The sequence below is a fragment of the Carica papaya genome, chromosome 3, assembly GCF_054855325.1.
Source record: "Carica papaya isolate Zhongbai chromosome 3, ASM5485532v1, whole genome shotgun sequence".
Lineage (NCBI taxonomy): Eukaryota > Viridiplantae > Streptophyta > Magnoliopsida > Brassicales > Caricaceae > Carica > Carica papaya.
The window spans coordinates 19,819,740-19,842,126 of NC_142311.1; the positions used below are offsets into that span (position 1 = coordinate 19,819,740).

Sequence of the window (22,387 nt, forward strand, 5' to 3'; positions counted from 1 at the left end):
GCACATACATATACCCCTTTTTCTTCCCTCCTCCCTCCCATCATTTGTTTCGCTGTTCGCAGACACTGCAGCTCTTTTTCTTATTTTAATATCAAGCAAAATGTTCCGGCATCTCGACTCACACCCAGATGAACAGACCGCCTGCCGCACCTTTATTTTTATTGGTCTATTATGTAAGATGCTCGTAATGACACCCTTATCACGTGGTGGGTTATAAATAAATGCACAAAAAATACTAAACAAAATGCCCCGGCGCTGCGACTTGCATTTGCGAATGAACCGGTAGACTGTGGCTCTAGTCACGTGTAACGTTTAACGCCCCATCCACAAAAAGAAGGGTGACCCTCGAAGACTTCCCAAGGGGTCACCTATCCTAGTACTACTTTCGCCCAAGAATGCTTAACTACATAGGTCTGATGGGATTCGATGCATTAGTGCTGGTATGATTGAACTTGTCCCATTTCGCACTGGATATACATATACCCTTTCTCCTTTCCTCCCCGCTCCCATCATTTATTTCGTTGTGCGCGCACACTGCACCTCTATTTCTAGTTCTAATATCAAGCGAAATGTCCCAGCACCTCGACTCACACCCAGATTAACGGACTACCTACCGCATCTCTGTTTTCCTTGTTTTACTATGTAAGATACTCGTAATGACACTCTTATCACGTGGTGAGTTATAAATGAATGCACAAAAAAGATAAAGCAAAATGGCCGGACGATGCAACTCACGTTTGCGAATTAACTGGGGAACTGTTGCTCCGATCGCGCATAAAGTTTAACGCCCCATCCATAAAAAGACAAGTGCGACACGAGGACTTCCCAGGAGGTTACCTATCCTAGTACTACTATTGCACAAACGTGCTTAAGAGCGGAGTTCTGATGGGATCTGGCGGATTAGTGCTGGTATGATTGCACCCCTTCAATTCCCTGCTGCAAATACATATATCCCTTCTCCTTCCCTCCTCTCTCCCATCATTTTTTTCACTGTGTGCGCACACCGCACATCTATTTGTAGTTCTAATATCAAGCGAAATGCTCCAGTACCTTGACTCATGCCCAGATTAAAAGACTGCCCGTCGCAACTCTATTTTCGTTGTTCTACTCTTTAAGATGCTCGTAATGACACTCTTATCAGGTAGTGAACTAAAAATGAATACATAAAAAATGTTAAGCAAAATATCCCGGTGCTGCGACTCATGGTGACGAATGAATCGATGGATCGCAGCTTCGGTCGCGTGTAACGTTTAATGCCCCATCCGCAAAAATACGGGTGCAACACGGGGACTTCCAAGGAAGTTACTCATCCTAGTACTACTCTTGCCCAAGCACGCCTAACTACGGAGTTCTGATAGGATCCGGTGCATTAATGCTGGTATGATCGCACCAGTTCCATTCTGCGCTGCATATACATATACCCCCTTCTCCTTCCCTCCCACTCCTATCATTTGTTTCGCTATACGCGCACACTTCACCTCTACTTCTAGTTCTAATATCAAGCGAAATGTCCCTACACCTCGATTCACACCCAGATTGACGAACTGCCCACCGCGCCTCAATTTTTTTACTATGTAAGATGCTCGTAATGACACTTTTATCACCTGGTGGATTATAAATGAATACATAAAAAATATTAAGATAAACGCTCTAGCATCGCGACTCATGCTAGCGAATGAACTGGCATACCGTAGCTCCGATCATGCATAACGTTTAATGTCTTATCCGTAAAAAGACGAGTGCAACACGAGAACTTTGCAGGAGGTCACCCATCTTAGTGTTACTCTCATCCAAGCAAGCTTAGCTGTTGAGTTCTGATGGGATCTGTTGCATTAGTGCTGGTATGATAACACATACATTTTCGCGCTACAAATATATGTACCCATTCTCCTTCCCTCCCCCTCCCATCATTTATTTCATTGTGCGCGCACACCGCACCTTTGCTTGTAGTTTTAATATCAGGTGAATTGCCCTGACGCCTCAACTGATGTCCCGATGAATAGGCTTACCGCAACACCTCTATTTTTATTGTTCTAATTTATAAGATACTCGCAATGACACTCTTACAACATGGTGGACTATAAATGAATGCTTGAAAAATATTAAACTAAATGCCATGGCGCCACGACTCACGCTGGCGAATAAACCGGCGGACCGTGACTCCGGTTGCCGTGACTCCGGTTGCTCGTAACATTTAACGTCCTATCTATAAAAAGATGTGTGCAACATGAGTACTTTCCAAGAGGTCACCCATCCTAATACTACTCTTGCCCAAGTATGCTTAATATCAGAGTTCTGATCAAATATGGTATGTTAGTGGTGGTATCATCGCACCAGTACTATTTCGTATTGCAAATGCAAAAAACCCTTCTACTGCTTCCCCCCTCCCGTCATTTTTTTCGTTGTGTGTGCACACCGCACCTGTGCTTCTAGTTCTAATATCAAGCAAAATGCCACGGTGCCTCAACTCACGCTCAAATGAACGGACCGCCAACCGCACCTCATTTTTCGTTGTTCCACTATGTAAGATGCTCGTAATAAAACTATCATCACGTGGTGGACTATAAATGAATGCACGAAAAATATTAAGTAAAATGTCTCAACATCGCAGCTCACTCCGGAGGACTGTTACTCCAGTCTCGCATAATGTTTAACGTCCCATCTGCAAAAAGACAAGTGAAACACGAGGACTTCCCAGGAGGTCACCCATCCTAGAACTACTCTTGCCCAAACACGCTTAACTGCGGAGTTTGATGAGATTCGGTGCATTAATGCTGGTATGATCACACCCCTTCAATTTTGTGCTACAAATACATATACAACTTCTCTTTCCCCCCAACTCCCATCATTTTTTTTGCTGTGCACGCACATTGAACCTTTGTTTCTAGTTCTAATATAGAGCGAAATGCCTTGGTGCCTCAACTCTTGCTTAGATGAACGGATCGCACGCCGTACCTCTATTTTCATTATTCTACTATGTATGATACTCATAATGACACTCTTATCTCGTGATGGACTATAAATAAATACATGAAAAATATTAAGTAAAATGCCCCGACATTGCGACTCACATTGGTGAATGAACTGGTGGACCGTGTCTTCGGTTATGTATAACATTTAACGGCCCGTCCGCAAAAAGACGGGTGCAACATGAGAACTTCTTAGGAGGTCACCCATCCTAGTACTACTCTCCCCCAAACACGTTTAACTGTGGAGTTCGATGGGATCCGGTGCATTAGTACTGGTATGATCGCACCCCTTCTATTTCGCACTGTAAATACATATACCACATCTCCTTCCCTCCCCCTTCCATCATTTGTTTTGCTGTGTGCGCATACCGTACCTCTGTTTTTAGTTCTAATATGAAGCAAAATACACCACCGCCTTGATTCATGCCGAGATGAATCGAACCGTCTACCGCACCTCGTTTTTCGTTATTCTACTATGTAAGTTGCTCATAATGACACTCTTATCACATGGTAGACTATAAACGAATGCACGAAAAATATTAAGAAAAATTTTCTGGCGACCCGATTCATGCCGGCAGATTGTGGTTCCTATCGCGCGTATCTTGCACATATCATTTATGTCCACAAAAGACGGGTGCAACATGAGTACTTCACAAGAGGTCACCCATCCTAGTACTATTCTTTCCCAAGCACACTAAATTGCGGAGTTCTGATGAGATCTGGTGTATTAGTGCTAGTATGATCGCACCCTTCCCATTTTGCGCTTCAAATACAGATACCCCTTTTCCTTCCCTCCCCCCTCTTATCATTTATTTCGCTGTGTGCGCAAACCGCAGCTATGTTTCTAGTTCTAGTATCAAGCAAAATGCCCTAGCACTTCGACTCACGCCTAAATGAATGGATCGCCAGCCACACCTCTATTTTCGTTGTTCTACTATGTAAGATACTCGTAATGACACTCTTATCATATAGTGGACTATAAATAAATGCACAAAAAATATTAATAAAAATACCCCAACGTCAAGACTCACGTTTGCGAATGAACAGGCGGATTGTGGCTCTGGTCCCGCGTAACGTTTAATACTCCATCTGTAAAAAGATGGTTGCAACACGAGGAATTCTTAGTAGGTCACCAATCCTAGTACTACTCTCGCCTAAGCACGCTTAACTGTAGAATTCTGATATGATCAGGTGAATAAGTGCTGGTATGATCGAACCCCTTCCATTCCGCGCTGTAAATACATATATCCCTTCTCCTTCCCTCTCCCCTCCCGTCATTTGTTTCGCTGTACACGCACACCGCACATCTGCTTCTAGTTCTAATATAGAGCGAAATACCTCGGTAAATCATCTTATGTCTAGATGAATGGATTGCCCACCGCACCTATATTGTCATTGTTCTACTATGTAAGATATTTGTAATGACACTCTTATCTTGTGATAGACTATAAATGAATGCACGAAAAATATTAAGCAAAATGCCCCAACGCTGCGACTCATGCTAGTGATTGAACTAGCGAACAGTGTCGTTGGTCGCACATAACATGTAACACCCCAACCGTAAAAAGAAGGGTGCAACATGAGTAATTTTCAGGAGGTCACCCATCCTAGTACTACACTTGCTAAAGCATGCTTAACTGCGAAGTTTTAACGATATCCGGTGCATTAGTGCTGGTATGATTGTACCCTTCCCATTTCGCGGTGCAAATACATATACCCCTTCTCATTTCCTCCCCCTTCCAATCATTTGTTTCGTTGTGCCCGCACACGTCACCTCTGCTTCTAGTTCTAATATCAAGTGAAATAACCTAGCACCTCGACTCACGCCCAGATGAACAAATCGCCCGTCGCACGTCTATTTTTGTTGTTTTACTAATTAAGATACTCATAATGATACTCTTATCACGTGGTAGACTATAAATTAATGCACGAAAGTAAAATACTCCGACACTGTGACTCCCGCCGACAGATTGTGGTTACGGTCGCGCAGAAAGATGGGTGCAACACGAGGACTTCCGAGGAGGTCAACCATCCTAGTACTACTATCGTCTAAACATGTTTAACTGCATGAAAAATATTAAACGTAATGCCCATGCAGCACGACTCACTCTAGCGAATGAACCGATGGACCGTATCTCCAGTCGCGTGTCACGTTTAATGCCCCGTCTGTAGAAAAATGGGTGCAACACGAGAACTTCCCAAGAGGTCAACCATCTTCGTACTACTGTCGCCCAAGCACACTTAACTGTAGAGTTCTTATGGGATCTGGTGCATTAGTGTTGGTATGATTGCACTCGTCCTATCCCACGCTATAGATGCATGCGCACCTTCCCCTTTCCTCCCCCTCGCATCATTTGTTTCGCTGTGCACACATAATGTACCTCTTCTTCTATTTTTAATATCAAGTGAAATGCCACGGCCCCTCGACTCACGTCCAGATGAAAGGACCGCCCACCATACCTCTTTTTTTGTTGTTCTACTATGTAAGATGCTCGTAATGACACTTTTATGATGTCGTGAACTATAAATGAATACACAAATAATATTAAGCAAAATGTTCTAGCGCCGCGACTCATTTTTACAAATGAACCGGCTGATCGTGGCTCCGATCGCGTGTAAAGTTTAACACCCTATTTGCAAAAAAGACGGGTGCAACACGAAAACATCCCAGGTGGTCACCAATCCAAGGACTACTGTTGCCCAAGCACGCTTAACTGTTGAGTTCTGATGGGATCTGATGCATTAGTGCTGGTATGATCACACCCTTTCCATTTTGTGCTGCAAATACATATACTCCTTTTCCTTCCCTGACCCCTCCCGTTATTTATTTTGTTGTGTGCGCACATCGCACATTTGCTTCTAATTCTAATATTAAGTAAAATGTTTCGGTGGCTCAACTCATGCCTAGATGAAAGGACTGCCCGTCGCACCTTGTTTTTTGTTATTCTACTATGTAAGATGCTCCTAATGACACTCTAATCACGTGATGGACTATAAATGAATGCACAAAAAATATTAAGCAAAATTCTCCGGCGCTAATACTCACGTTTGTGATCTAATCGACGAACCGTGGCTCCAGGGCATAACATTTAACGCCCCGTGTGTGAAAATACAGGTGCAATACGAGGACTTCCTAGGAGGTCACCTATGTTATTGCTAATATAATCGAAGCACGTGTAATTGCAGAGTTCTAATGCCATCCGGTGCATTAGTACTAGTATGATTGCACCCCTCCCATTCCGTGCTGCAAATACATATCCTCCTCCTTCCCTCACCCCTTCCATCATTTGTTTCACTATGCGCGCACACCGCACCTCTGTTTCTAGTTCTAATATAGAACAAAATACTCCGACATCTCAACTCATGCCCAGATTAACGGACTACCCACTGTACCTCTGTTTTCATATTTCAACTATGTAAGATGCTCGTAATGACACTCTTATCCCGTAATGGACTATAAATAAATGCATGAAAAATATTAAGCAAAATGTCCCAGCGCTGTGACTCACGCCGGCGAATGAATCAGCAGATCGTGTCTCCAGTCGCGCGTAATGTTTAACGCCCCATCAACAAAATGACGAGTGCAGCACGAGAAATTCCCAAGATTACCCATCCTAGTACTACTCTCGCCAAAACACGATTAACTGCAGAGTTTTGATAGGATCCGGTGCATTAGTGCTACTATTATGACGCCCGTTCCATTTTGGTATCAAATACATATACCCTTTGTCCTTCCTTCCCACTCTTGTCATTTGTTTTGCTGTGCATGCACACCGCACCTCTACTTCTAATTCTAATATAGAGAGAACCGCACTTGCGCTTTGACTCACGCTCAGATGAATGGACCGCCCACTGCACCTCTATTTTCGCTGTTCTACTATGTAAGATATTCATAATAACACTCTTATCATTTGGTGGATGATAAAAAAATGCACAAAAAATATTAAGCAAAATAACCAAGCCCTGTGCCTCATGCTAGTGGACTGTGGCTCCAGTCGTGCGTAACATTTAACGCCCCCTTCGCAAAAAGACGGGTGAAAAAAGAGGACTTTCTAGGAGGTCACATCCATGCTAGTACTACTCTCGCACAAGCACGCTTAACTGTGGGTTTCTAATTAGATCCGTTAGTGTTGGTATGATCGTACCTGTTCAACCTTGCACTGTAAATACATATACCCCTTCTCCTTCCCTCCCCTCTCCCATCATTTGTTTCGCTGTGCGTGAATACTGCACCTCTACTTCTTGTTATAGTATCAAAAGAAATGCCCCGGTGACTTGACTCACTCTAGATGAATGGACCACCCTTTGAACCTCATTTTTTATTATTCTACTATGTAAAATAATCGTAATTATACTCTTATCACGTGGTGGAATATAAATGCATGCATAAAAAATATTAAGCAAAATGTCTCGTCGCCGTTACTCACGTTGACAGACTATGGCTCTAATCGCTCATAATGTTTAACGCCTTGTCTGCAAAAAGATGAGTGCAACACGAGGTCTTCCCAAGAGGTCACCTATCTTTGTACTACTCTTGCCCAAGCATACTTAACTACAGAGTTCATACGGGATCCGGTGCATTAATGCTGCTGTGATCACACCCACCCTATTTTGTGCTGCAAATACATATACCCCTTCTTATTCCCTCACCCCTTTCGTCATTTATTTTGCTGTGCGCGCACACCGCACCTCTACTTCTAATTCTAATATCAAGTAAAATGCCCTGATGGCTCGACTCACGCTCAGATGATCGGACCGCCTGCTACACCTTATTTTTCGTTGTTCTACTATGTAAGATACTCGTAATGACACTCTTATCACGTGGTTTGGTATAAATAAATACACAAATAATATTAAGCAAAATGCCCTAGTGCCTTGACTCACGTTTGCGAATAAACCAGTGGACCGTCGCTCTAGTCCCGCGTAATGTTTAATACCCCATCTGCAAGAAGAAGGGTGCAACACGAGCTTAACTACGGAGTTCTGATGGGATCCGGAGAATTAGTGCTGGTATATTTGTACCCATCCTATTTTGTGCTACAAATACATATACCCCTTCTCCTCCCCTCCTCCGTCCCATCATTTGTCTCACTATGCATACTATAACTGAATGCACAAAAAATATTAAGCAAAATATCCCGGTGCTGTGACTCACGTTTCAAATGAACCAACGGATAGTAACTCCGATCTCGCGTAACATTTAACGCCCCGCCTGTAAAAAGAAAGGTGCAACACAATGACTTCAGAGAAAGCCAGCCATCCTAGTACTACTCTCACCCAAGCATACTTAACTTCAGAGTTTATATGGGATCCGGTGCATTAGTGCTGGTGTGATCGCACCCACTCCATTTTGTGCTACAAATACATATACCCTTTATCCTTCCATCGCCCCTCCCCTCATTTATTTCATTGTGGGGGCACACCGCACCTCTGCTTCTAATTCTAATATCAAGCGAAATGTTCCGGGGGCTCGACTCATGCCCAGATGATCAGACAGCCCCCCCGCACCGCGTTTTTTTTCTGTTTTACTATGTAAGATGCTCATAATGAGACTCTTATCACGTGGTGGGCTATAATTGAATGCACAAAAAATATTTTGTAAAATTCCCTAGCTCCTTGACTCACATTTGTGAATGAACCAGCGGACCGTCACTCTAGTCCTGCGTAACGTTTAACGCCTCGTCTGCATAAAGAAGGGTGCAACACGAGCTTAACTGCAGAGTTCTTATGGGATCTAGTGAATTAGTATTGGTATGTTTGCACCCATTCCATTTTGTGCTATAAATACATATACCCCTTCTCCTTCCCTCCCCCCTCCTGTCATTTGTTTTGCTGTGCGTGCTATAATTGAATGCACAAAAAATATTAAGCAAATGCCCCGACGTTGTGACTCACGTTTGCGAATGAACTGACAGATTCTCGCTAGGGTCCCGCACAATATTTAACGCCTCGTCTGTAAAAAGAAGGGTGCAACACGAGAACTTTCCAGGAGGTCAACCATCCTAGTATTGCTCTTGCCCAAACATACTTAACTGTAGAGTTCTGATGGGAGTCGGTGAATTAGTGCTGGTATGATTCCATCCGTTCTATTTCTCGCTACAAATACATATACCCCTTCTCCTTCCTTCCCCCGTCTCGTCATTTATTTCGTTGTGCGCACACACCACACCTCTGCTTCTAGTTCTAATATCAAGCGAAATACCCTGGCAGCTCGACTCACGCCCAGATGATAGGACTGCCTGTCGCACCTCATTTTTCATTGTTTTACAATGTAAGATACTTGTAATGACACTTTTATCACGTGGTGGGTTATAATTGAAAGCACGAAAAATATTAAGTAAAATGCCTCGGCACTGTGAGTCATGTTTGCGAATGAACTGGTGGACCGTCGCTCTAGCCCCCTGTAATGTTTAACACTCCATCTGCAAAAAGAATGGTGTAACACGAGCTTAACTGCGAAGTTCTGATGAGATCCAGTGAATTAGTGCTGGTATGATCGCACCAGTTCTATTTGTTTCACGATGCGTGCTATAATTGAATGCATGAAAAATATTAAGCAAAATGCTCCAGCGCTGTGACTCACGTTTGCGAACGAACTGACAGATCGTCGCTTTGGTCCCACGTAACGTTTAATGTCCCGTCTGTAAAAAGAAGGGTGCAACATGTGGATTTTCCAAGAGGTCAGCCATCATAGTACTACTCTCGCCTAACACGCTTAACTGTAGAATTCTTATGGGATTTGGTTAATTAGTGCTGGTATGATCACACCCGTTCCATTTCGCACTGCAAATACATATACCCCTTCTCCTTCCTTCCCCCCTTCTGTCATTTGTTTCACTGTGCGCGCATACTGCACCTCGACTTCTAGTTCTAATATCAAACGAAATGCTCGGCAGCTCGATTCACGTCTAGATGATCGGACCGCTTGCCGCACCTCATTTTTCTTTGTTCTACTATGTAAGATACTTGTAATGACATTCTTATCACGTAGTGGGGTATAATTGAATACATGAAAAATATTAGGCAAAATGCCTAGGTAGCTCGATTCACGTCTAGATGATTGGACTGCTTGTCGCACCTCATTTTTCGTTATTCTACTATGTAAAATACTCGTAATGACACTCTATCACGTGGTTGGCTAAAATCGAATGCACGAAAAATATTAAGTAATAAGCTCCCGGTGCCGTGAGTCACGTTTGTAAATGAACCAATGGACCGCCACTTCGGTCTCGCATAACATTTAACGCCTCATTTTCAAAAAGAAGGGTGTGTTGGTATGATCGCACACTTCTAATTTTGTGCTCAAATGCATGTACCCCTACTCCTTCCCTCCCCCCTCCCATCATTTGTTTTGATGTGCACACATACCGCACCTCTGCTTCTAGTTCTAATATCAAGCATAATGTCATGGTGCCTCGACTCACACCCAGATGAATGGACTTCCCCCCGCACATTGTTTTTCGTTGTTATACTATATAAGATATTTGTAATGACACTTTTATCACATGTTGGACTATAAATGAATGCATGAAAAATATTAAGCAAAATGCTCCAGCGTCGCAACTCACGTTTGCGAATGAATTGGTATACCGTGGCTACGGTTACGCGTAACGTTTAGCGTCCCGTCTATAAAAAAAAGGGTACAACACTAGAACTTCCTAGGAGGTCACCTATCCTAGTATTACTCTCGCCCAAGCATGTTTAACTGCAGAGTTTTGGTGGCTGGTGCATTAGTGCTGGCACGATCGAACCTGTCTCACTTCGTGCTATAAATGCATGTTCCCTTTCTGCTTCCCCCCATCATTTGTTTCACTGTGTGCGTACCTCTCATATCTGCTTCTAGTTATAATATCAATCGACTTGTTCCGGCACCTCGACTCATGCCTAGAAAAAACAGATTGCCCGCCGCACCTTTATTTTCATTGTTCTATCATTTAAGATACTTGTAATGATACTCTTATCTAGTGATGGAGTATAAATGAATGGACAAAAAATATTAAGAAAGATATTCTGGCCCACGACTCACATTGACGAATGAACTAGCAGACTGTGTCTCCAGTTGCGCATCATGTTTAACGTCTTGTCCACAAAAAGATGGGTACAACACGAGAACTTCCCAGGCGGTCACCCATCATAGTACTACTCTCGCCCAAGCACGCCACACGATGGAGTTCTGGTGCATTAGTGCTGGTATAATCGCATCCGTCCCATTTCGCGCCGCAAATGCATATGCTCTTTTTCCTTCCCTCCCTTCTCCCATCATTTGTTTCACTGTACGCGCACACCTCACCTCTGTTTCTAGTTCTAATATAAAGCGAAATGCCCTAGCGCCTCGACTGATGCCCAGATGAACGGACTGCCCGCCACACCCCTGTTTTCATTGTTATATTATGTAAAATGTTCGTAATGACATTCTTATAATGTGGTGAACTATAAATGAATTTACAAAAAATATTAAGTAAAACGCATCGGCGCTGCTACTCACACCGGCGAATGAATCGACAGATCGTGTCTTCAGTCGCGAGTAACGTTTAGCACTCCGTCCGCAAAAAGACAAGTGCAACACAAGAACTTCCTATGAGGTCACCCATCTTCGTACTACTCTCGCCCAAGTATGGTTAATTGCAAAGTTCTGATGGGATCCAATGCTTTAGTGCTGGTATGACAACACCCGTTCTATTCTGTGCTACATGTACATATACCCCTTCTTATTCTTTCCCCCCTCCCGTTATTTGTTTCACTATGGGTACACACCGCACCTTTGCTTTTAGTTCTAATATCAAGGAAAATACCCTGGCGACTCGACTAATGCCCAGATGAACGCCACCCACCGTACCTCTATTTTCATTATTTAATATACTCGTACTAACACTCTAATCATATGATGGATTATAAATGATTTCAAAAAAAATATTAAGGAAAATGCTCCAGTACCGCGACTCACACCAGTTAAAGAACCAACGTATCATGTCTCCGGTTGCATGTAACGTTTAATGCCTCGTCCGCAAAATGACAGGTGCAACAAGAGAACTTTCCAGGAGGTCACCCTTCTTAGTACTACTCTCGCTCAAGCATGCATAACTGCAAAGTTCTGATGGGATCTGGTGCATTAGTTCTGATATGATCGCACTCGTATCATTCCGCACTGTGAATACATGTGCCTGCATCCTATCATTTGTTTCGTTGTGTGCGCGCACCTAACCTCTACTTCTAGTTCTAATATCAAGTGAAATGCCCTGGTACCTGACTCACGCCCAGATGAACAGACCGCCCGCCGCACCTTTGTTTTTGTTTTTCTACTATTTAAGATGCTCATAATACCGGTTTTATCACATGGTAGGCTATAAATGAATGCACGAAAAATATTAAGTAAAATGCCCCAGCACCACGACTCACGCTAGTGAATAAACTGGTAAACTATGGCTCCGATCACGTGTAACGTTTAACGCCCCATCCACAACAAGATGGATGCAACACAAGAACTTCCCAGGGTGTCACCCATAGTACTACTCTCGCCCAAGCATGCTTAGCTGCGAGTTCTGATGGGATTCGGTGCATTGGTGCTTGTATGATTGCACCCGTCCCATTTTGTGCTATAAAAGCATATACCCGTTCTCCTTGCCTCCCCCCTTCCATCATTTGTTTTGCTGTGCGCGCGTACCTCACCTCTACTTCTAGATATAATATCAAGCAAAATGCCACGGCTCCTCAACTGAAGCCCAAACGAATGGACCACCCGCCGCACCTTTGTTTTCGTTGTTCTATTAATTAAGATAATCGTAATGACACTCTTATCACGTGGTAGACTATAAATTAATGCACAAAAAATATTAAACAAAATGTCCTAGGAATGTGACTCGCGCTGACGAATGATCTGCCAGACTGTGGCTCTAGTCTCGCATAATGTTTAACCCCCTATTCACAAAACGACTTGTGCAACACGAGGACCTCCTAAGAGGTCACCCATCTTACTACTACTATCGCCCAAGCACACTTAGCTTCGAGTTCTGATGGGATCCAACACATTAGGGCTACCATGATCACACCCGTCCCATTTTGTGGTCAAATGCATGTACCCCTACTCCTTCCCTCCCCCCTCCCATCATTTGTTTCAATGTGCATGCACACCGCATCGCTAGTTCTAGTTCTAATATCAAACGTAATGTCTCGGTGCCTGAACTCACACCCAGAAAGAAGGGAGCGGCTGTCGCACCTCTTTTTTCATTGTTCTACTATGTAAGATGCTCGTAATGACACTCTTATCCCGTGGTGGACTATAAATGAATGCACGAAAAAGAAAAAAAAAATGCCCTGGCGATGCGACTCACGCTGGCGAATGAACCGATAGATTGTAGCTCCAGTCACGTGTAACGTTCAACGCTTCATCCACAAAAAGACAGGTGCATTACGAGGACTTCCAAGGAAGTCACCCATCCTAGTACTACGCTCGCCGAAGCACGCTTAACTACAAAGTTCTTATGGGATTCGGTGTACCACTGCTATATGATAACACCCGTTCTATTCCGCGCTACAAATACATACCCCCCTTTTCCATTCTTCCCCCCTCCCGTCATTTATTTTCTTGTGCACGCACACTGCACATCTGCTTCTAGTTCTAATATAGAGCAAAAAGCCCCGGTGCCTCAACTCACGCCCATATTAACAGACTGCCCACCGCACTTGTATTTTCGTTGTTCTACTATATAAAATAATTGTAATGACACTTTTATCCTGTGATGGACTACAAATAAATGCACGAAAAATATAAAGCAAAATTTTCCAACATTGCGACTCACATCGGAGAATGAACCAGTGGACCGTGTCTCTAGTCATGCGTAACGTTTAACGCTCCATTCGTAAAATGACGAGTGCAACACGAAGAATTTCAAGGATCACCCATTCTAGTACTACTCTTGCCAAGGCACGATTAATTGCGGAGTTCTGATAGAATCCGGTGCATTAGTGCTAGTATAATGGTACCCGTTTCATTTCACGCATCAAATACATATACCCATTCTCTTTCCCTCCCCACTCCTGTCATTTGTTTCGCTGTCCACACACACCGTACCTCTGCTTCTAGTTCTAATATAGAGCGAAATACCCCGGTGCCTCGACTTGAGCCAAGATGAACGGATTGTCCGCCACCCCTCTATTTTCATTGTTCTATAATGTAAGATACTCGTAATGACACTCTTATCACGTGGTGGACTATAAATGAATGCATAAAAAATATCAAGCAAAATACCTTAGCGCTGCGACTCACGTTTGTGAATGAACTGGCGGACCGTTGTTCCGGTCGCACGTAATGTTTAATGACTCGTGTGCAAACAAATCGGTGCAACATGAGAACTTCCCAAGAGGTCAACCATCTTAGTACTACTCTCACCCAAAGACATTTAACTGCAGAGTTTTTATGGGATTCGATGCATTAATGCTGGTCTGATCGAACTTGTCCCATTGCGCACTACAAATGCATGTGCCCCTTCTCCTTCCCTCCCCCTCCCATCATTTGTATCATTGTACACGCACACCTCACCTCTGCTTCTAGTTTTAATATCAAGCAAAATGCCCCAGCACCTCGACTCACGCCCATATGAACGGATTGCTCGCCGCACCTCTATTTTCGTTGTTCTACTATGCAAGATATTCGTAATGACGCTCTTATCACGTGGTAGGTTATAATTGAATGCATAAAAAATATTACGCAAAATGCCTTGGTGCTGTGACACATTTGTGAATGAATCGGCGGATCATTGTTCTGGTCCCGCGTAACGTTTAACGCCTCGTCTGCAAAAAGAGGGGTGCAATACGAGAATTTTTAAGGAGGTCACCCATCCTAGTACTACTCTCGCCCAAGCACGCTTAATTACGGAGTTTTAATGGGATCCAGTGAATTAGTGTTGGTATGATTGCACCCGTTCCATTTCGCTCTGCAAATACATATACCCCTTCGCCTTCCCCCCCCCTCCCGCCATTTGTTTCGATGTGCACACACACCGCACCTCTGCTTCATGTTCTAATATCGGGTAAAATGCCCCAATGATTATGTAAAATAATCATAATTACACTCTTATCACGTGGTGAACTATAAATGAATGCACGTAAAATATTATGTAAAATACCCTGACACTGTTACTCATGCTGGAAGACTGTGGCTCCACTCGCGCGTAACGTTTAACGCTCCGTTTGTAAAAAGATGGGTACAACACGAGGTCTTCCCAGGAGGTCACCCATCCTAGTACTACTCTATTTGAAGCATGCTTAACTGTAGAGTTCATATGGGATCCGGTGCATTAGTGATGGTGTGATTGTACCCCCCCTATTTTGCACTACAAATACATCTACCCGTTCTCTTTCCCTCCCCACTCCCATCATTTATTTTGCTGTGCGCGCACATCGCACCTCTGCTTCTATTTCTATTATCTAGGAAAACCCCCCGGCGGCTCGACTCATGCCCAGATGAACAGATCGTCCGTCGCACCTTGTTTTTCGTTGTTCTACTATGTAAAATGCTTGTAATAACACTCTTATCACATGGAAGACTATAAATGAATCAACCAAAAATATTAAGTAAAATATCCTGACACTGCGACTCAATTTTGTGAATGAATTGGCGGATCGTGGCTCCGGTCGTGTGTAACATCTAATGCCCTAGTGGCTTGACTCATGCCCAAATGAACGGACCGTCTGCCGCAACTTTTTTTTTATTGTTTTACTATGTAAGATGCTCGTAATAACACTCTTATCACATGAAGGACTATAAATAAATGCATAAAAAATATTAAGTAAAATACCCCGACACCGCGACTCACATTTACAAATGAACCGACAGACCATGGCTCTAATCGTGCGTAATGTCTAACGCCCCAATGCCTCGACTTATGCCTAAATGAACGAACAGCTCGCTGTACATCTATTTTTGTTGTCCTACTATTTAAGATTCTAGTAAGGATACACTTATCACGTTGTGGGCTATAATTGAAGGCACGAAAAATATTAAGTAAAATGCCCCAGCGTCGTGATTCACATTTGCGAATGAACTGGCGGACTATTTCTTCGATCCCGTATAATGTTTAATGCTCTGTCTGAAAAAAAAAGTGTACAACACAAAGACTTCCTAGGAGGTCACCCATCCTAGTACTACTCTCATCCAAGCACGCTTAACAGCGGAGTTCTGATGGGATCCGATGAATTATTGCTGGTACGATTGCACCCGTTCCATTTCGCACTATAAATACATATAACCCTTTTCCTTCCCTCCCCCATCCCATCATTTGTTTCATTATGTGGGCACATCGCACCTCTATTTCTAATTCAAATATAAAGTGAAATGCCCCGGTGACTCGACTCACGTCCAAATGAATGGACCGCCCGCCGCACCTCATTTTTCGTTGTTCTATTATATAAGATGCTCGTAATAACACTCTTATCACGTGGTGGGCTATAATTGAATACACAAAAAATATCAAACAAAATGATCCGACATCGTGACTCACTTTTGTGAATGAACCGACGGATCATCGGTCTTGTCCCGCGTAATTTTTAACGCCTCGTCTACAAAAAGAAGGGTGCAATACGAGGACTTTCTAAGATGTCACCCATCCTAGTATTACACTCGTCCAAGCACGCTTAACTGCAGAGTTCAGATGAGATCTAGTGAATTAGTACAGGTATAATCGCACCCATTCAATTTTGTGCTGCAAATACATATACCCTTTCTCCTTCCACCCCCCCCACCCCCAATAATTTATTTCACTGTACGTGCACACCACACATCTCCTTCTAGTTCTAATATCAAGCAGAATATTTTGGCGCCTTGACTCATTCCCAGATGAATGGACCACCCGCTGCACCTCTACTTTCGCTGTTCTACTATGTAAGATACTCGAAATGACATGTTATTACGTGGTGGGCTATAATTGAATGCCTGAAAAATATTAAGCAAAATGCTCCGACCCTGTGACTTACGTTTGCAAATGAATCGGCAGACTGTCGCTCCAGTCTTGCGCAACGTTTAACACCCCATCTGCAAAAAGAAGGGTGCAACACGAGGACTTCCCAGGAGGTAACCCATCCTAGTACTACTCTTGCCCAAGCATCCTTAACTGCGGACTTCTGATGGGATCCGGTGAATTAGTGCTAGTATGCTCGAATTGTTCTCATTTTAAGCTGCAAATACATGTACCCCTTCTCTTTCCCTCTTCCCTCTCGTCATTTGTTTCGGTGTGTGCGCACACTGTACCTCTACTTCTAGTTTTAATATGGAGTAAAATACCCCGGTTCCTTAACTCATACTCATATGAATGGAGCGCTCGCCGCATCTCAGTTTTTTTTGTCCTATTATGTAAGATACTTGTAACGACACTCTTATATTGTGATGGACTATAAATGAATGCACGAAAAATATTAAACAAAATGCCTCTGTGCCACGACTCATGCCGACAAATGAATCGGTGGACTGTGTCTCTGGTTGTGTGTAACGTTTAATGCTCCGTCCGCATAAAGATGGATGTAACACGAGGACTTCCCAGGAGGTCAACCATCTTAGTACTATTCTCATCCAAGCACACTTAACTGCAAAGTTCTTATGGGATTCGATGCATTAGTGATGGTCTTATCGCATTCGTCCTGTTTCGCATTGCAAATGCACGTGACCCTTCTCCTTCCCTCCCCCTCCTATCATTTGCTTCGCTGTTCGTGCACAACTCACCTCTACTTCTAGTTCTAATATCAAGCGAAATACCCCAGCACCTCGACTCATGCCTCGATGAATAGACAGCCTGCTGTACATCTATTTTTGTTGTTTTACTATTTAAAATGCTGGTAAGGACACTTTTATCATGATGAATGAAACAGCAGACCATGGCTCCGATCACACGTAATGTTTAATGCCCCTTCCCCAAAAAGATGGGTGCAACACAAAAATTTTCCAGGAGGTCACCAATCTTAGTACTACTCTCATTCAAACACGCTTTATTGGGGAGTTCTAATAGGATTCAATTTTGGGCCCAAATGCATGTACCCCTACTACTTCCCTCCCCCCTCCCATCATTTGTATCGATGTGCATGAACACCGCCCCTCTGCTTCTAGTTCTAATATTAAGTGAAATGCCATGGCGCATTGACTCATGCCCAAATGAACGGACTGGTCACCGCACCTTATTTTTCGTTATTCTACTATGTAAGATGCTCATAATGACACTCTTATCATGTGGTGGACTATAAATGAATGCACAAAAAATATTAAGCAAAATGCCATCACGCTGCGACTCACGTTGGCGAATGAACTTATGGAACATGGCTACCGTTGCGCGTAATGTTTAGTGTCCCATCTGCGAAAAGAAGGGTGCAACACGAGGACTTCCCGGGAGATCATCCATCCTAGTACTACTTTCGCCCAAGCACGTTTAACTGCAGAGTTCTGATGGGATCCGATGCATTATTGTTGGTATGATCGAACCCATCTCACTCCGTGCTTCAAATACATGTGCCCTTTCTCTTTCCCTCCCCCCTTCCATCATTTGTTTCACTGTGCGTGTACACCGCACCTTTACTTCTAATTTTAGTATCAAACGAAATGCCCCGGTGCCTCGACTCACGCCCAGATAAATGGACTGCTTGTCATACCTCATTTTTCATTATTTTATTATGTAAAATATTCGTAATGAAACTCTTACAAGTGAAAGACTATAAATGAATGCACAAAAAATATTAAGTAAAATACCCCGGCGCCCCGACTCACGCTGACAAATGAACTGACAGACTATGGCTCCGATCGTGCGTAACGTTTAACGCTCTGTCTGTAAAAAGACGGGTGGGACATGAGGACTTCCCAAGAGATCACCCATCTCAGTATGACTCTCACCCAAGCACGCTTAACTGCAGAGTTCTGATGGGATCTGGTGCATTAGTGCTGGTATGATCGCACCCATTCCATTCCGCGCTGCAAATACATATACCCCTTCTCCTTTCCTCCCCTCTCCCATCATTTGTTTCGCTGTGCGTGCATACCGCTCCTCTGCTTTTAGTTCTAATATCAAGTGAAATGCCCTAGTGCCTCGACTCACGCCCAGTAGAATGGACCGCCCACCGCACCTCTGTTTTTGTTGTTCTAATATTTAAGATACTCGTAATAACACTCTTTTCATGTAGTGGAATATAAATGAATACACGAAAAATATTAACCCAAATGCCCCGGCGCCACGACTCATGCTAGCGAATGAACTGGCGGATAGTGGCTCCCCCGTTCACAAAAAGATAGGTGCAATACGAGTAAGAGGTCACCCATCTTAGTACTACTCTCGCCCAAGCATGCTTAGTTGCGAGTTTTAGTGGGATCTAGTGCAATAGTGCTGTTATGATCGCACCCGTCCTATTTTGCACTGCAAATGCTTGTGCCCCTTCTCCTTCCCTTCCCCTCCCATCATTTTTTTCACTGTGCGCGCACACCTCAGCTCTGCTTCTAGTTATAATATCAAGTAAAATGACCTGGTGCTTCGACTCATGCCCAGATGAACGAACTTCCCATCGCTCCTCTGTTTTTGTTGTTCTACTATGTAAAATACTCGTAATAATACTCTTGTCATATGGTGGACTATAAACGAAAGCACAAAAAATATTAAGCAACCTGGCACTACGAGTCACGCTGTCAAATAAACCAGTAGAACGTGGATCCGGTTACGCATAACATTTAACGTCCCATATTCAAAAAGATGGGTGCAACGCGAGGTCTTCCCACTACGGAGTTCTGATGGGATACGGTGATTAGTGCTTGTATGATCGCACCCATACCATTCTGCGCTACAAATACATCTATCCCTTTTCCTTCCCTTCCCCCTCCCATCATTTATTTTGTTGTGCGCGCACACCACACCACTGCTTCTACTTCTAATATCAAGCAAAATGTTCCGGCGTCTCGACTCATGCCCAGATGAACGGACTGCCCGTCTCATCTCTTTTGTCATTGTTCTACTATGTAAGATGGTCATAATGACACTCTTATCACATGGTGGACTATAAATGAATGCATGAAAAATATTAAGATAAATACCACGACGCCGCTACTCACGCCGGCAAATGAGCCGGCAGACCGTGTCTCTGGTTGCACGTAACATTTAATGCCTCGTCCATAAAAAGACAGGTGCAACACAAGAACTTCCTAGGAGGTCACCCATCTTAGTACTACTCTCGTCCAAGCATGCTTAGTTGTGGAGTTCTGATGAGATCTGTTGCATTAATGCTGGTATGATCGCACTGGTCGCATTCTGTGCTAATGTATATACCCCTTCTCCTTCTCTCCCTGCTTCTGTCATTTGTTTCACTGTGCACGCACACAACACCTCTACTTTTAATTCTAATATCAAACAAAATGCACCGACGCCTCGACTTACGCCCATATTAACGAACCGCCTACTGCACCTCTATTTTCGTTGTTCTACTATGTAAGATACTTGTAATAACACTCTTATCACGTGGTGGACTATAAATGAATGCATAAAAAATATTATGCAAAATGCCTCGGCGCCACGACCCACGTTTGCCAAAGAGCCAGCAGATCGTGTCTTTGCTCGCACGTAATGTTTGATACCCCGTCTGCAAAAAGATGGGTGCAACACGAGAACTTCCTAGGAGATCACCCATCCTAGTACTACTCTTGCCCAAGTATCCTTCACTGTGGAGTTCTGATGGAATCCAGTACATTAGAGCTAGTATGATCGCACCTGTTCCATTATGTGCTGCAAATACGTATACCTCTTCTCATTCCCTTCGCCCATTCGTCATTTATTTCGCTATGCGCGTACACTGCACATTTTTTTCTAGTTCTAATATCAAGCAAAATGCCGCGGTGCCTCGACTCATGTATAGATGAACGTACTGCATACCGCACTTTATTTTTCGTTGTTTTACTCTATAAGATACTCGTAATAACATCTTTATCATGTGGTAGACTATAAAAGAATGCACAAAAAATATTACGCAAAATGCCCCGATGTCGCGACTCACGTCGGCGGACTATGGCTCTGGTAGGGTGCAACATTTAATGCCCGATCTGCAAAAATATGGGTGCAACACGAGAACTTCCCAGGAGGTCAGCCATCCTAGTACTACTTTAGCCTAAGTACGCTTGACTGCGGAGTTCTTATTGTATTCAGTGCATTAGTGCTGGTATGATCGCGCCCATCCCATTTCATGCTGCAAATGCATATACCCGTTCTCCTTTCTTCTCCCTTCCCGTCATTTGTTTTGCGGTACGCGCACACTGTATCCCTGCTTCTAGTTCTAATATCAAGCAAAATGTACCGACGCCTCGACTTATGCCCAGATGAACGTGATGGATTATAAATGAATGCATGAAAAATATTAAGTAAATTGCCCTAGCGTCGCGACTCACACCGACAAATGAATTGGCGGACCGTGTCTCTAGTTGCTTGTAATGTTTAACGTCCCATCCACAAAAGGATAATTGCAACACGAGAACTTCCTAAGAGGTCATCCATCCTAGTACTACTCTCGCCCAGGCATGCTTAATTATGAAGTTCTGATGCGGTCTGGGCGTTAGAACTAGTATGATAGCACCCGTCGTATTTTGCACTACAAATACATGTACCTTTTCTCCTTCCCTCTCCCCTCCTGTCATTTGTTTCTTTGTGTGCGTACACTGCACCTCTACTTCTAGTTTTAATATCAAGTGAATGTCTCGGCGGCTAAACTCATGCCCAAATTAACAGACCGCCCATCGCACGTCGTTTTTTGTAGTTCTGCTATGTAAGATGCTCATAATGACACTCTAATAACGTGGAAGACTATAAATGAATGCACAAAAAAATATTAAAAAAAATGCCCCAGAGCCACGACTCACACTGGCGGACTGTGACTCTGGTTGCACGTAACGTTTAACGCCCCGTTTGCAAAAAGACGGGTGCAACTTGACAACTTCCCAAAAAGCCACCCATCCTAGTATTACTCTCACCCAAGCAAGCTTAATTTTTGAGTTCTGATGGGATCTAGGTCATTAGTGCTGGTATGATTGCACCCGTCCAATTCCGTGCTGCAAATAAATATACCCCTTCTCCTTCCCTTTCCCCTCTTGTCATTTGTTTCGCTGTATGTGCACAGTGCACCTCTACTTCTAGTTTTAATATCATGCGAAATAACCAGGCGCCTCGACTCATGCCCAGATGAACGGATCGCCTGCTGCACCTCTGTTTTCGTTGTTCTACTATGTAAGATACTCGTAATGTCATTCTTATCACGTAATTGACTAGAAATGATTGTAAAAAAAATTATGTACAATGTTCCGGTGCCGCAACTCACGTCGACAAATGAATCAGCGGACCGTGTCTCCAGTCACGTGTAACATTTAACGTCCCATCTGTAAAAATAAAATTACAACATGAAGACTTCCTAAGAGGTCACCC

At 43.5% G+C, this 22,387-nt stretch overlaps 13 pseudogenes; all 13 read right to left on the reverse strand.

Moving 5' to 3' along the window:
• Positions 1 to 1,273: 1,273 nt before the first annotated feature.
• Positions 1,274 to 1,392, reverse strand: LOC148266789 (5S ribosomal RNA; annotated as a pseudogene).
• A 1,748-nt stretch (positions 1,393 to 3,140) lies between these two features.
• On the reverse strand, positions 3,141 to 3,258 carry LOC148266790 (5S ribosomal RNA; annotated as a pseudogene).
• A 342-nt stretch (positions 3,259 to 3,600) lies between these two features.
• LOC148266791 (5S ribosomal RNA) lies at positions 3,601 to 3,719 on the reverse strand (annotated as a pseudogene).
• Positions 3,720 to 5,146: 1,427 nt separating this feature from the next.
• LOC148266792 (5S ribosomal RNA) lies at positions 5,147 to 5,265 on the reverse strand (annotated as a pseudogene).
• Positions 5,266 to 7,453: 2,188 nt separating this feature from the next.
• On the reverse strand, positions 7,454 to 7,572 carry LOC148266793 (5S ribosomal RNA; annotated as a pseudogene).
• A 4,410-nt stretch (positions 7,573 to 11,982) lies between these two features.
• On the reverse strand, positions 11,983 to 12,101 carry LOC148266794 (5S ribosomal RNA; annotated as a pseudogene).
• Positions 12,102 to 14,767: 2,666 nt separating this feature from the next.
• LOC148266795 (5S ribosomal RNA) lies at positions 14,768 to 14,886 on the reverse strand (annotated as a pseudogene).
• A 1,179-nt stretch (positions 14,887 to 16,065) lies between these two features.
• Positions 16,066 to 16,184, reverse strand: LOC148266796 (5S ribosomal RNA; annotated as a pseudogene).
• A 350-nt stretch (positions 16,185 to 16,534) lies between these two features.
• On the reverse strand, positions 16,535 to 16,653 carry LOC148266797 (5S ribosomal RNA; annotated as a pseudogene).
• A 1,659-nt stretch (positions 16,654 to 18,312) lies between these two features.
• LOC148266798 (5S ribosomal RNA) lies at positions 18,313 to 18,431 on the reverse strand (annotated as a pseudogene).
• Positions 18,432 to 18,780: 349 nt separating this feature from the next.
• Positions 18,781 to 18,899, reverse strand: LOC148266799 (5S ribosomal RNA; annotated as a pseudogene).
• Positions 18,900 to 20,106: 1,207 nt separating this feature from the next.
• LOC148266800 (5S ribosomal RNA) lies at positions 20,107 to 20,225 on the reverse strand (annotated as a pseudogene).
• A 347-nt stretch (positions 20,226 to 20,572) lies between these two features.
• On the reverse strand, positions 20,573 to 20,691 carry LOC148266801 (5S ribosomal RNA; annotated as a pseudogene).
• Between the last annotated feature and the right edge of the window lie 1,696 nt (positions 20,692 to 22,387).